The sequence below is a fragment of the Geotrypetes seraphini genome, chromosome 13 (assembly GCF_902459505.1).
Source record: "Geotrypetes seraphini chromosome 13, aGeoSer1.1, whole genome shotgun sequence".
Taxonomy (NCBI): domain Eukaryota; kingdom Metazoa; phylum Chordata; class Amphibia; order Gymnophiona; family Dermophiidae; genus Geotrypetes; species Geotrypetes seraphini.
This window is the reverse complement of record NC_047096.1, coordinates 73,885,430-73,900,774: the sequence shown is the minus strand read 5'-3', so window position 1 is coordinate 73,900,774 and position 15,345 is coordinate 73,885,430. Positions and strand designations below refer to the sequence as shown.

The following is a 15,345-nucleotide window of genomic DNA, read 5'->3' as shown; positions in this document are numbered from 1 at the left end:
GCCTTTCCGCAGTCATGTCCCAGCTCTTCTGCTGCAGCTGCAGGAAGGCTCTCGGGGGCCAATGGAAGAAGCTGGTTTGCACTGCAAACACTATCCATGACCAGACCAATAAATTAACTAGTTAACTTGACTAATCCATAGCTCTAAGATATATGTGGAAAAATTATGGGTCTCAATGTAAGAATAATCACAGCTATAGTTCAAATAGAATAATTCTTCATTAACTTTGGTTTTTAAGCTCTTGTTGATTATTATATAAATTATTTGTGAAGTGCTCAGACCAAGAAACCCATAAAATAGTGATGTCACTACAATGAGGTTTTCAAGGGGACCATCATTGCCTTCACAAGTCCCCGGCCCTCCCTATACCTATCTAGTTGGTATATCCAACAGTTTGTGTTGTTCTATTTCGGGGACGTTTTGTCCACTTGGTCTGTTCAAGCCTTAAGAGAGCCGTCACCAGTGTTCCTCCCTGAAGAAGTAGCGAAATCCGGGTCGGAGGGACGGGACTCCAATCAGACAATGAAATATTGAGCAATACTACAATTTAGATAAGCACTTTTATTTTTATTTTCTTAGTCACATATTCAGTTGTTAAGTTAAATGTCACCAATGAGAAGTGATATCGTAGATAGCTCCCCGAAATAGAACAACACAAACTGTTGGATATACCAACTAGATAGGTATAGGGAGGGCCGGGGACTTGTGAAGGCAATGATGGTCCCCTTGAAAACCTCATTGTAGTGACATCACTATTTTATGGGTTTCTTGGTCTGAGCACTTCACAAATAATTTATATAAAAATCAACAAGAGCTTAAAAACCAAAGTTAATGAAGAATTATTCTATTTGAACTATAGCTGTGATTATATGAGTATATAATTATAAGTGTCACAGATTACTGAGCAAATTATCTCTCTATTCGGTAGTTGTCTCAATGTAAGAAGACACAATAAAATGTTTGAAATAGTGAAGGAATCTATTATACAAAGGTTTGGAACCTAAAACAAAAACAGTTAACACCTAAAGGGACATAAGACAAGTAGCAGACACTGTAGGATGTGTGAGAGGGTTATAGACTGAAAGGAGGAAGGATCTTGTTGGTTAAAGTTTTTGTATTACACAATTTCTGTGATATAAATGTACCAGTTAACATTAACTGAAAAGCTAAATCACGTTTTCCATTAATTTGCTCCACAGAAGGCCATTTTGACAACATTGTGTTCTCCTGTACTCTACCGCCAAATAAAGTATATCATGAGAAATTAAGAAGGTAGGTGTGGCTGCAAAACAGACCACTGCAGTCCCCTCAACTTTTGGGGGCTTAGTGATCTTTTTAATACTCACATTAACAATAAATCCAAGGGCGAGATAACATAACATACCCCAACACAAGAGCTTGTCATAGGATGCACAAAAAAACATCCTGGAGGCATTAAACACAAGAATAACCCAGGCCTCCCTAGAAAACAGAAACCACGTATACTCACAAAAGCTCTTCCTACGAAGGGAAGACTGCTCAATTTCTGCATTATGACAGATAAAATGAGAGCTCTTCCACTTTCCCAAACCTACCCTACATGGTGGAATCAAAGCCAGGTGGAGTGAAATGGAACAAAAAACTAAAGTAGGAAAACCCACACTCCTCTTGTGAAGCAGCTACACCAGGATGAGAACACATAGGAAGCAGCTGGGCTTTCTCCAGCTCTGCTTTCAGACGTAGAACCATTAAGTAATGGCACAAACCTATTCTTTTTTGTTTTAAATAGATTTTTATTAATTTTCTTTGAAATTAAAAGGAGATTACATACAACTGCCCCTAGTGGGGCAACATGAACATTGACAATTATTACAACAGAGAAATCATATAACAATCCAACACCTCAAGCAATCTAGTGTATAAACTGCACATAGCCATCTCATCCTCCCCACCATCAAAACAGGTAAATTCTAAGACAATTGAGGTCAGCAAATAAGAACCATAACATCAAAAATGCAAGGGACATACAATCATTCATCTATTGGATGGTACAAACCTAATTCAGGCAGCCACCGGATAAGAACGCTGCCAATTAACTGAACCAAACACATCTAATCTTTCCAAATATGAGAAAGGGTTTCTATTATCTCTTCATTTCCACCTCTCTCCATCTACCCTTAGTGCAATTTTTCAGGATGGTTTGTTTACGAAAGTAGGAACCTATTTCCAGACATTAGAATGGGCTTTTGCTGCTCAAGACTGGTTTGCCAAGTGCATGGCATTACCATAGCGTCCTATGCCATTCGCCTTTCTTTCAGCCACAGTACTCACTATGCTAGGTCTCACCGTTTCACGTACTGCCATATTATGTTTGCCATCTTGTCTAAGTTTGCCATGCTATGTTTGAGATTACAGCACCATGATCAAAGCTGCAGCCTAGGCACTCTGAGGTTGTGCGTGCAGGCCCATGCTGCTTGTTGTGACCCTGGGCGGGTCACCTGCTCCCCCATTGGGCTAGTCAGAGAATTATGCTTGAGTACCTGAATAAATTCATGTAAACCGTTCTGAGCTCCCCTGGGAGAATGACAGAGAAAATTGAATAAAATAAAGTATGGAAGAGGAAGAGGAACCAGACCCTGCAACCTGCTAGTTTTATTAGCCAGCCAAGATTACAAAGAGAACCTTCTGACTCAAGCCAAGTTGAGATTTAATATACTGCCACAAGGAGAAATTAGGTTCTTACCTGCTAATTTACTTTCTTTTAGCTTCTCCAGACCAGTAGAGGTTAATCTTTACAAATGGGTATATATCCAATCATGACCAGCAGGTGGAGACTGAAAACAAAACTTTGGGACAGTATATACTATACCCCCTTCTCTATTTCCCTCAGTCTTCTTTCAGTCTCCAGCAGGTGTTGATGTGATCTGTACCCATCTCCCTTGGTAGGGCTGTTGGAACTTGTTTAGGGGGTTTATAGTCCCTGTTTTTGGCCGGACGGAGCTTGGGCGGACCCTGTTTGGGGGTTCGTCCGACCTCGGGGGTGTCACACCCGGCGGGTCTCGAGCGGGGTCCCTCCCCCCACTTCCTCCACCTCCCCACATTTTTTTAGAGGAGTCTCAGCAGTAAGCCTTGCCCCCTAAATCAAGCAAGGCATATTGCTTCGAGAGCCTGTGGAGTCTGTTCTGTAAAAAAAAAAAAAATCCTGAGGTAGTGCTGGTCTGGAGGGTTGTTTCCCTTTAAGAAAACTGTATTTTACTGTATTTTTTCAACTAACCAGCACTTTTTTTTTACAGCTACACAATTTATTTTTTTTTTAAACAAAATCCTATCCTGCATCCAAAGGAGGCCACATGGAAGAAAGCCGTCCAAGATTATGGAACACTTTGAAACCCTAAGGCCCCATAGATAGATTAGTACAAAAAGGAGGAAACAGAAAGAGGAACTTTCTGCTGAAACAGCTTCAGAAATGCTCCCTTCCTTAAAGCACAGGATGAGCAAATACCTTAGATAAGAATGTGTTAGATGGAAATTAATATGAAAGAGTAAAGAAGAGAGCAGTTAATCAAGGGAGACAATATATATATGACGAGCCCAAATGATAAAATCAAAGATTCAAAAATTTCCTTGAACGGTCAGGACTTCCCTATTGTCGATTCCATAAAAATTTTAGGAGTGACTCTCGACCGATACCTTACTTTAGACGCTCACACGGATCTACTGACCAGAAAATGCTTCTCAACATTATGGAAGCTAAGAACCATCAAAAAATACTTTGATGCAGCATCATTCCGTCTACTGGTACAATCTTCTATTCTAAGCATGCTGGATTATTGCAACATTATCTACTTGGGATCTTTCAAGAAAACCCTTCAAAAACTCCGAATTATTCAAAATTCGGCAGTATGTCTGATTTTCAGTTTAAAAAAATGGGAACACACAAGTCCCTATTATCAAAACCTTCACTGGCTGCCCCTCGAAGCTAGAGTATTATTTAAATTCTCTTGTCTCTGTTTCAAATCAATCTTTGGTTTGGCCCCTAGTACCAGGTCTCCCACTTCAATTTGGGTTGCTCTATCAGGCCCACATGTAAAATCCACTTATTTACCCACCCAACAATAAAGGCCTGCCGTTACAAAAGATTCCTGGACAGAACTCTAGCTTTCCAGGCAAGTAAACTGAACGACTGGCTGGGTAACATTATCATGCTCTCCTCGTCCTATCTAGGTTTTAGAAAATTAGTAAAAACGAAACTGTTCAACCGATTTGTCACCTAGAATTTTGTTGTTCGTTATCTCTCGTATTCTGTATACTGAATTCGTTGCTTCTACACTGTAACTATGTCGCTGACTGTCCAGCCTTTCTTATTTGTTCTTGCATTCAATGTACTTGTATTCATTAATTCAATATTGTAACTATATCATTGACTGTCCAGCTCCTCTTATTGTAAACCGCCTCGAACTACCATGGCTTTGGCGGTTTAGTAGTATTATTAAATCTGGATAATAATCTTAGTCCTGCTGGGCCTCCATCTCCTGCTTTTTACCGATATACTGCAGTGATACTCACTGTCATAGCTAGTCAGTTATCTATCAGAGCACACACAGAAGAAAACAAGTCCATTCTAGCTGTTTTGTGGGAAAACAGGGGGAAAAACCCCCCTACATGCATCTCTGTAATGAACTTATTACCTTTTTGCCTCTGAAATACCAGGGAATCCTGAAAGGGCTACACAGAAGTCCAGCAGATAGGCAATGGACTTCCTTCCTTCTACCCTTCATTGCAAGGCGGTACTGCAGGCACCACAACCAACCGCTGAACTGTTTCTCCAGAAGTTACAGAGCCCAAAGTGCCAGATCAGTTCCAGCACCAGCACACACCCGCCTACGCCTGGGCAGCCTCCTTCCCCCACCACAGCACAGAAAAGCAGGCCCAAGCAAAGGATGCCAAGCGATTACAGAATACAGATTTAAATTTGGGGCAAAACACTCACACTTGTTGAAACAAAATTCATCATCTTTTGCCATGTAGCTTATTCCCTACAGGTTCTGAAAAGTGTGTGTGTGGGGGGGGGGGGGGGGGGCCACAAACGAAAAATTGTCACAAAGTCTTCTGATGGAACTAGGCAAAAAACCCCAATTCTGTAGTCTGTTTAGCGAAAGGCCTGCCGCCAAACAATGCAGTCAAAATGACTTGCAGCACAAGAATGGCCAATGTTTTCTATAATGAATCCCGAGTCCCAACATCCATATATCAAACAAACTTTTTTAAAAAAAAAAAGTCTTTTGAACAGAGCCTCAGCGACACCACATACCTCCCAAAGACTTTCATTGCGGTAGGCTTCATGTGCCCTCTGGTCACAGGCCCTTTTATCTTCTCTCTATATAAACTTGAGTAATATTCTAATTAATAGTGGGATTCACAACATGAAAACTCGCCTATATAAACGAATCTTTACTTAGCTTCAATAGTTCCGGTATTTTCAGCACTCGGGGAGGTTAGTATCAGACATGTTTCGAAAGAGGCTTTTTCAGGGCATAACTATTTATTTATTTTTAAAATTTATGTACCATTTAAAACTAAACGGTTTACAAAGTTTACATACACAGTATTTAAAATGAACACATAATAAAAACAAACGGATAGTTAAAAAACATAATAAAATACACATAAAAACAATCTTCAAGAGATACCATAATGTGGATAAAAAAATAAACTTTGTCAAATACCTAAAAAAAATAAAAGGCATCAACAAATAGCTGCGTCTTTAGTAATTTTCTAAAGTTACCCTTTTCACAACAATTTCAGATTAGAGAGTTGCACGGGGACAGAAATCCCACCCATCCCCGCCAGGATCCTCTGGAGGCCACATTACCAAAAAGATGTGCTGAGAGTTGAGTCGGTTCAAAGAATGGCCACCAGGATGGTCTCGGGACTCAAAGACCTCCCGTATGAAGAAAGGCAGAATAAATTGCAGCTATATTCACTCAAAGAACGTAGAGAGAGAGGAGACAAGATAGAGACATTTAAATATATCACCGGCCATATTGAGGTGGAGGATGATATCTTCTTTTTTAAAGGTCCCTCGGCCACAAGAGGACATCCGCTGAAAATCAGGGGTGGGAAATTTCATGGCGACACCAGGAAGTTCTTCTTCACCGAAAGGGTGGTCGATCGTTGGAATGAACTTCCACTTCAGGTGATTCAGGCCAGCAGTGTGCCGGATTTTAAAAGGAAATGGGATACACATGTGGGATCTCTAGGGGGGTAAATTCAAGGGGGTAGGGTTGTTGGAGTGGGCAGACTTGATGGGCTGTGGCCCTTTTCTGCCATCATCTTCTATGTTTCTATGTCCCCACCCGTCCCCGCCAGGATCCTCTCCATCCCCGCCAGGATCCTCTCCATCTCCACCCGTCCCCGCAAGTAATTACTTCCATCCCCCACCCATCCCCATAAAAAGCAGCAATTTCTGCTGACAGGATCATCAATTCCACAGTTTCTTTTGTGTTTCCGCTGCTGTTTTCCTTGTGGAATCTCTTTGGTGGAACCCTTTTTTTGTTTTCTGTTCAGGTAATTAACTTATAAACCCCCTCTTTTACTAAGGCTGACATGTCCATTATATTATATGGACGAACCCTGCTTCCAAAGCCTTCCATCCCCGTGGGAGTCCCGTTGGTTAGAGGGGGGTCTCCGTGGGCCAGAGGGGGGTCTCCGTGGGTTAGGGGGGATTCCCGCGGGATCCGCGGGATTCCCACGATCCCTGTTCCCGTGCAGACCACTATTTCAGATCTGACCCACCAAGGAGTTCCATAACTTCACTCCTGCACAGCAGAAAGTCATTTTGCTAGTAAGTTATAGGGATAGAAATAGAGATAGGTTATAGAGCTAGTCAGGGCTCAGGCAATGGGCCTGATGGGCTGCCACGGGAGCGGACCGCTGGGCGAGATGGACCTCTGGTCTGCCTCAGCGGAAGCAACTTCTTATGTTCTTAGTATCGACAAGCCTTAGGTTCAAAGACATCTTCAGTAGTGCTAAGTTCTCAGAACGCAAAGATCTTTTTGGTATATAACCGAGTATATTGCTTTTAAGCAATTCTGGAATGTTTCCATACATAAGCTGATGGCAAATTATCACTACTTTATTCTGGACTCTGAAGGCGACTGGAAGCCAATGCAATTTTTAAAGATATGGTCATATTTAGACAAACCCAATCAGATTTCAGGATTACCAGAATAAATATACATTTGCCAGGGTTCCACTTTAGTTTACACTGTGGTCGTCTGTGATCATTCTGAAAAACCAACTGCTAATTGTGCCTTCAGGAGTGGGTTAAGCAGAAGAAGTTTTGCCCAAGTGTTAATTTTGACTGTAGATTTTGAAAAAGGAGAGAAAGTCAAATGAACATCGTTTTGCGACTGCAAAATCTGAACCATATAGGTATCTAAACACAGTTGTAACCAAGAACTCTTAAAGCCTTACCCCAGTATTCTACTTGCATGTCCCCAGGTATTGTACTTACATGCGTCTCTTACTGTTTCTCTTCCCCCCAACAGATATTCATGTATCCAAAGACTTCATTGTTATTTTTTTCGCTGATTGTCCAGCTCTTATTGTAAACCGCCTCGAACTACTTTGGTGATATATAAAAAAATAAAATTATTATATTATTATTCTTCAATTCCTCCTCCCAAACACAAATTCAGTATGGTAGAAAAAAAAAAAAAAAGAGACGACTGCCACGTGGACATAACCAAGAATGCTGGAAATTAGCAGAGCTTTCCATAAAATTGTAGGATTATTTTTTTCAGAAATAGATTACGGCAACAATAAATCAATCTGCAGGTTCACACAGGCCAACCTTACTTTATTTTATGGGATACTCAAATTCAGAAACATTTTCAAAAAAGTTGGAAAAAATAATCCATGGCACTTTTCCAGTCCTGAATATACTGATTTTATGCATTAGGTCTGAAACTTGATTCATCTCCGATACCCTCAAAGTAGAAAGCAAAAACTTGAAATAGCACAACATCTAACAACAAGGCCCACCATGAATGTTCATGTTCCCTTTCTATGGCAATTATTTTTTGCATTGCAAGAACAAAGGGCAGACAATGCCCAAAAAACTCAACCAGCCAACATTCAGCTAGCAGCGGTCACTATTTTGCTTTTTTAAATAGAGAATGTTGCCAACTAAATATTAGGGGCTAATTTTTGTTGTGATGGCTACGAGCACTTATGTAGGTCGTGGCTGAAAACTGGCCGGGACCCACCTAACATTTTTGTGCAAAAGCCATCCCCAACTTCCCTCTCACCCGAAACAGATCCTCCTCCTTCCAATCATCCTGGAACAACTCAAACCCTGTCCCATCTGGGATCCCTAATGATCCAGTGGGGGCAGGAGCAAAAAGCCTACTCGCTCCTGACCTTCGCAGCTATCACAGCAATATGGCGCTTGAAGTATTGCAAGGTTGCTGTGAGAGGTCACGGCAGCCATATTGCTGCAGTAGCCATTAGGGGCAAGAGCGAGTGGATTTCACCAGGGGTCTCAGATATGCCTAGGTGGGGGGTTTATTCTGAAGAGTAATGGGAAGGCGTGCACAACTATAGCAAAGAAAGTTATGCGGGTCTCGGCCGATATTCATCCAAGGTCCATGTAACTAAAAGAGTGATGTTAGTCCAGCTTTGAAGCTGTCCTAAATTCATACGGTTATCTATGCAGGTACCAGCTCTGAATGTTGCCAGAATCTGCATAGCTATAGGCTCCACCCCCTGTATCGCCCTTGACTGCTCACTTTAAAAAGTAGCCTATCGGAGCCGATATTCAATGGCACTGCGTGGTTAATTGCCACCAAGTATCAGCAGTTGATGGCCTCAAGGAATTTAAACAGGCTCGGAAATTATATTTGAGTGTAGTCTACCCAATGCTCTTATCCCCAAACAACTGACTTAATGGTAGGGTGCTACACAGGAATAGCAAAGTAAATATCACAGGGAAGGGGGACAAGCAGTGAAAAGTAGAGATCAGTCTCTGTGTGAGCCAGACTGCCAAAGGGTAAAACAGGTTTACCTTTTTGTGAAATGTTATGCAGATCTGCATCAAAGTGCACACCTCTCTGAGACAGCAGAGAAGTGAGCCACAAAAACTGGAAGACTAGTCAAAAACTCAATTAAACTTTAAAGCCAATGAACGCAGAGTGATGAATTTGGGATGCAGTAATCCTGCCCACACACACAGCCAAGCTTTGTTTCATAAGAACATAAGAAATGCCTTCACCGGATCAGACCTTAGGTCCATCTAGTCTGGCGACCCGCACACGCGGAAGCCAAGCTAGGTGCTCCCTGATGGAGACCCTGTTTACTCGTATATTTCAACAGGGTCTCCATCAGGGAGCACCTAGCTTGGCCTCCACGTGTGCGGGTCGCCGGACTAGATGGACCTAAGGTCTGATCCGGTGAAGGCATTTCTTATGTTCTTATGAACGGTAGCAATGACATTCATCCTCAACTTACACCCTTTTCAACAACAAAACTAGTGGATTTTTTTTCAATGCACCATCATAGAAAGTAGAAATAATTTGGACTAAAGTTTTCCCTATGGATATTATCAAAGGCGCTTTTGAAGTCAAATATTGTACGAGTTCTTTTTCCTATCTTATCCTTCTTTAGATATATGCCTGACAAAAGATTTGATCTATACAGCCCATTCCTGAAGTCACATTGCTCCTCTCAGGTATTCAACTTCCTGCACTGGCTGCAGACAGGTCATGATTTTTCCAACAACTGATAGGAAGCCAATTCCCTTGCAGTTCTCACATTTGGCCTTATCACTTTTTTAAAGGATCAGTACTATGTCAACCGATCAATGGGAACAAATTCTTCTGTCCTTTTCAAGGTTTCCACAAAGACCCGATCTGCCCCAGCTCCCTTGCCATCGTCAAACTAGCTGATGGCTTCGGTGATCTTAATTTTAGTTGGTTCCTCATTGTTCACATTACCAGGGGCTGCTTTTTCATTTTCTACATCATGGTCAAATATAGTTGGCAGCTCATATTGCTACCCCCTGGCACTATGTGCTGGGGCGCCTAGACTGATATGCTCAGACCATGTGCTGGGGCAGCTTAGACGGATGTGCCCAGACCAAAAGAGAGACCCGGCAGAGGGAAGTGAGATGGTATCCAAGGATCTCAGAATTAATGAAAATGTGATACAGCAGTGGCCAAAGCCAGAGAGATGCCTAAGCTGTAAATAGAGGAATAGTCAGCAGAAAAAATAAAAGTAGGTCGATATGGCCTAATGACCTATAAAAGGGCATTATCTCAGTACAGATATGAAAAGGACTGACAGTCCAGTCAGCACTAGAAAATATAATGAGAGGAGACTTGATGTAACATGTAAACTCCAAAATGGAGAAGGGATAGAGAAGTGATACAGACCTTTCAATGCACAAGAAGGAAATGGAGCTGTAGAACTAGAAGACATGATATGAAGCTGAAGGGAGGAAGATTATGGAGCAACGTCAGGAAATACTTTTCCATAGAAAGGAGGCGAATGCCTGGAATGATCTCCCAGAGAAGATGCTGGAGACAAATTTGGCGAGATGAGAATACAAAAAGGAGCGGGATGCACACAGATGATCCCTAGAAGGCAAAAGGATGGAATCAAGCATTGAACCTCTCAACTCAAACCACAATGAAGTGGCTTTGCACTTCTTAAATGGGGGAGGGGGGGTAACAGTCTACACAGAACAGCAGTTACAACACTAAGGGGTGCTTTTACTAAGGCACGCGCTAAATGCTAATGCGTCCATAGACTATAATGGACATGTAGCATTTAGCGCACACTAAAACGTCTAGCATGCCTTCATAAAAGGACCCCTAACTAACTTACTGGGCAAGGTGAATAGGCCATCAGACTTTATACACAGCCTTCTACTGTGTTACCATTTGCATACATGAGAGATACAAATGTATCTAATTTACCTCATCCACATTCACTGCTGACTTCCTGCAATCCCAACTTGCCACAGAGTCATCAGTCAAGTCTGGAAGCCCTGTTTGAAGGTTAGTGCATTATTGCACTGTGGTTAGGGCTTTAGATTTTAGTCAGTTAGTTAATTAATTTAGCTCATTCCTCTTTAATAGTAATTCAGGATAAGTTCATTCAGGTACATTAGGTATTTCCCTATACCCGATGGGCTTACAATCTACCCTCCCCCCCCCCATCTGTCATGCAGCACAAATTAAATGTCAAGCCACCCATTCTAATCATATGGCTAACTGGGCATTTAGCTCTCAGTACTCAACAGCACAGCTTGATGGGGAGGGGGGAGGGGGGGCAGCAAGATAGTACAAGACACAATGGAGGGTTAAGTGCCTCGCCCAAGATCACAAAGCACTTCAGTGGGATTTGATCCCTGGTTCTCAGCCCACTGCTCAACAATAAGTTACCATAAAAAGTACAATTTCTCCTACTAATCTCTTATTCTTGGTGTAAAAACAGAGCGGATGCTGCATTTCTGTGATGACTCATGAATTGACAAAAATGTTTGTATTTGAATCAACTGGAAGAAAAGTTATCCAGCACTGCAACAACACTGGCAAACACCAATTTTCATTGCCTTGAAAGGATTCATAACTAGCGAAAAACAAACAGCTAACAAAATTAGAAGCAATAACTAGAGTTAAGATCATTTGATAACAGAAAACTAGAGGAATTCTTACTGCAGTAGGCTGAAAAATGAACCTAAAATAATGCAAGGGGTAGAGGGGAAAAAGATTAATTGATTCCTAACCAATATTTGCTACCCAATGAAGAGGCATGAAGGAAGGCAGAGTTGACCTGGGGACACACCCAGCTAGTCAGATTTTCAGGCAATCCATACATGAGTGCATGCAAATCTATCTTCATTGTATGTAAGTCTCTCATATGTGTATTCATTATGAATATCCTGAAAACTTGATTAGCAGGAGTGGGTTGAAAACCACTTAAGATAAGCAAACAAAAAGTTTGTAGAGGACACCAGTGCATGGCAGAAAATGAAAGGAGCCACAGGGGAACAGGAAGCTAGGGATAAGGACACTGAATAAAGAGAGGCTTGCATATAATGGAAGAGGTATATGCAGATAGATCTGCTACATATTCATTATATAAATCTTGAAAACCTGACTGGGTTGCGGCCTTTGAGGACTGTGGTTGCTCACCCTTGGATTAGGGTAATAGGACAATCAGAGCACAGGATGGCATCAGGAAGAGTGGGACTCTCTTCAGGGCTGGGGCACAGGTCAGCCTAGCACAAAGTACCTGGCCATCCGATCACTGAATAAAGAGAGGTTTGCTTACAATGGAAGAGGTATATGCAGAGAGATCGGCTACATATTCATTATATAAATCTTGAAAACCTGACTGGGTTGTTGGCCTTTGAGGACTGTGGTTGCTCACCCTTGGATTAGGGTAATAGGACAATCAGAGCACAGGATGGCATAAGGAAGAGTGGGACTCTCTTCAGGGCTGGGGCACAGGTCAGCCTAGCACAAAGTACCTGGCCATCCGATCACTGAATAAAGAGAGGTTTGCTTACAATGGAAGAGGTATATGCAGAGAGATCGGCTACATATTCATTATATAAATCTTGAAAACCTGACTGGGTTGTTGGCCTTTGAGGACTGTGGTTGCTCACCCTTGGATTAGGGTAATAGGACAATCAGAGCACAGGATGGCATCAGGAAGAGTGGGACTCTCTTCAGGGCTGGGGCACAGGTCAGCCTAGCACAAAGTACCTGGCAATCTGATCACTGAATAAAGAGAGGTTTGCTTACAATGGAAGAGGTATATGCAGAGAGATCGGCTACATATTCATTATATAAATCTTGAAAACCTGACTGGGTTGTTGGCCTTTGAGGACTGTGGTTGCTCACCCTTGGATTAGGGTAATAGGACAATCAGAGCACAGGATGGCATCAGGAAGAGTGGGACTCTCTTCAGGGCTGGGGCACAGGTCAGCCTAGCACAAAGTACCTGGCCATCCGATCACTGAATAAAGAGAGGTTTGCTTACCATGGAAGAGGTATATGCAGAGAGATCGGCTACATATTCATTATATAAATCTTGAAAACCTGACTGGGTTGTTGGCCTTTGAGGACTGTGGTTGCTCACCCTTGGATTAGGGTAATAGGACAATCAGAGCACAGGATGGCATCAGGAAGAGTGGGACTCTCTTCAGGGCTGGGGCACAGGTCAGCCTAGCACAAAGTACCTGGCCATCCGATCACTGAATAAAGAGAGGTTTGCTTACAATGGAAGAGGTATATGCAGAGAGATCGGCTACATATTCATTATATAAATCTTGAAAACCTGACTGGGTTGTTGGCCTTTGAGGACTGTGGTTGCTCACCCTTGGATTAGGGTAATAGGACAATCAGAGCACAGGATGGCATCAGGAAGAGTGGGACTCTCTTCAGGGCTGGGGCACAGGTCAGCCTAGCACAAAGTACCTGGCCATCCGATCACTGAATAAAGAGAGGTTTGCTTACCATGGAAGAGGTATATGCAGAGAGATCGGCTACATATTCATTATATAAATCTTGAAAACCTGACTGGGTTGTTGACCCTTGGATTAGGGTAATAGGACAATCAGAGCAAAGGATGGCATCAGGAAGAGTGGGACTCTCTTCAGGGCTAGGGCACAGGTCAGCCTAGCACAAAGTACCTGGCAATCCGATCCCAAGAATAGGATCCCCACAGTTCATGGGCAGGCACCAATTGAGTTATCAGGAACAGTATTAGGGTCTCCACTACCCACTAATCCGGTGCCATATCAGCCAACTTTGCAGAATCATTGAGGGTGCTAAAGTGTAAGTCAACCCAAAAATGACTTGAGCACAGTGGAGTTTGTTCACCACGGGGGGGGGGGGGGGGGGGGGAGGGGATGCTCGAGCACTTTCTGCAGCCACAGAGCTGCTCATTCAGGACTTGGGGACTGGTACCACGAGAGGTGGGGAGAGGAAGGGATAAAGGGACGGGAGGGGCGTGGTGCTCTGCTACCAGGAGTTGCAATGCCTGATGCAGGAGGAGAGGGAAATACCATCTGCTACGGGTTGCGATGCCCGCGGGGATTTGGGGGGGGGGGGCGGGCAAGATGTCTCCGGTTCCCTTCCCAGTTTCCCCACTCACCCAGGCGTCTGGGTCTGCTTAGCACGGTCAAGGCCGGCCCCGGCGCCTCCTCTGCGGGCTTTGGACGCCCTGCGCTGCCCCCATGCTCCCCTCGGAGCCCCCGGGATCACTCACGGGCCGCCGCCAGCGCTTCCATGCTCCTCCCTCCCGCCCCTTCCCCACTTCTACAGCTCGCCAGGCCGCCTCAATCCAGCGCCAAGCCGCGGGCAGGAGCGCAGCGGAGCCCGAGTGATGGATGAGGGACAGAACGCATGCGCCCACCACCGTCCCGCCCTCAGCCTCCACAGAGCGCATGCGCCTCACGGCCTTGGTCCTCCTTGTTTCCTCGGGAGGGGGGAAACAGAGCTAGAAGCACGGCGGCGTTAGGACACTGGGCCCAAGCCACTAGGCCCCGACGAAACAATAGCGCCGCTGAACTAACTCGGGAGAGAGCAAAAGGGACGCTACGCAAAACAAAAGGCACCGTAGCCGCATTCCCCCACCCCACCGCAACAATAACAATAAAAAGAGAGGGGCGGGCCGGCGGAGCGCAATCTAACCTGCTATCGCGAACGCCGGTTATGCAACCAATCGGGGCGGCAGGGCGGTGCTTGTAGAAAAGCCAGAATCCTATCAGCGCCAGGCGTTGACGTAGGTGGCTGACGGCTGGGTTCCGCCCCTTTTCTCTTGTTGGGTTGGCGAAGGGGGCGGGGCTTCGACCTGTAGGTGCAATTAGAAGCCGCCGGGGGCTTACAACTTGCAATGTAAAAGTAGAGTATAATCTCGTTATAATGGACTTCAAGGGACCTAGAAAATCCAGAGTTGCATTTTTTAAAAACTTTATTTAAGGCAACTTGAAACAACGTAAATCGATGAACAACAGTCACTGCACAAGCATATCAGCAACATCAATAACAAACCTCAGCAAAACATTGATATGGCACAAAATGATTGCAAAACCAGAACACTGTACTGGAAAGAAAAATACTCTTGTCATTTTTTTTCTGGACTGCATTTTGATACTATATCACTGGCATGCCACGTGCCTTATAGGCGGAGCCTGCATGTCCATTATAGCTGAATAAAACTACAGCTAAAAGCGGTGACAGGTCAAAAGCGCGCAAGATAATCACGCAGACAACTCAGCGCTAAGACAATGGCGCTCACAGACAATTGCGCACCACTATATCTCCGCGCAAGACAATTGAGCGCGACAAC

At 43.8% G+C, this 15,345-nt stretch overlaps 1 protein-coding gene across 4 annotated transcripts in view; it reads right to left on the bottom strand.

The window, feature by feature from the left end:
• Positions 1 to 14,808, bottom strand: part of ATXN7L3 (ataxin 7 like 3) — a 56,436-nt gene extending 41,628 nt beyond the window's left edge. For 2 of the 4 annotated variants that reach the window (XM_033918347.1, XM_033918350.1), the window contains exon 1: positions 14,149 to 14,670. The gene's annotated coding sequence lies outside the window, so the exon portion shown is untranslated. The other 2 variants (XM_033918348.1, XM_033918351.1) reach the window with 2 other exon arrangements.
• Between the last annotated feature and the right edge of the window lie 537 nt (positions 14,809 to 15,345).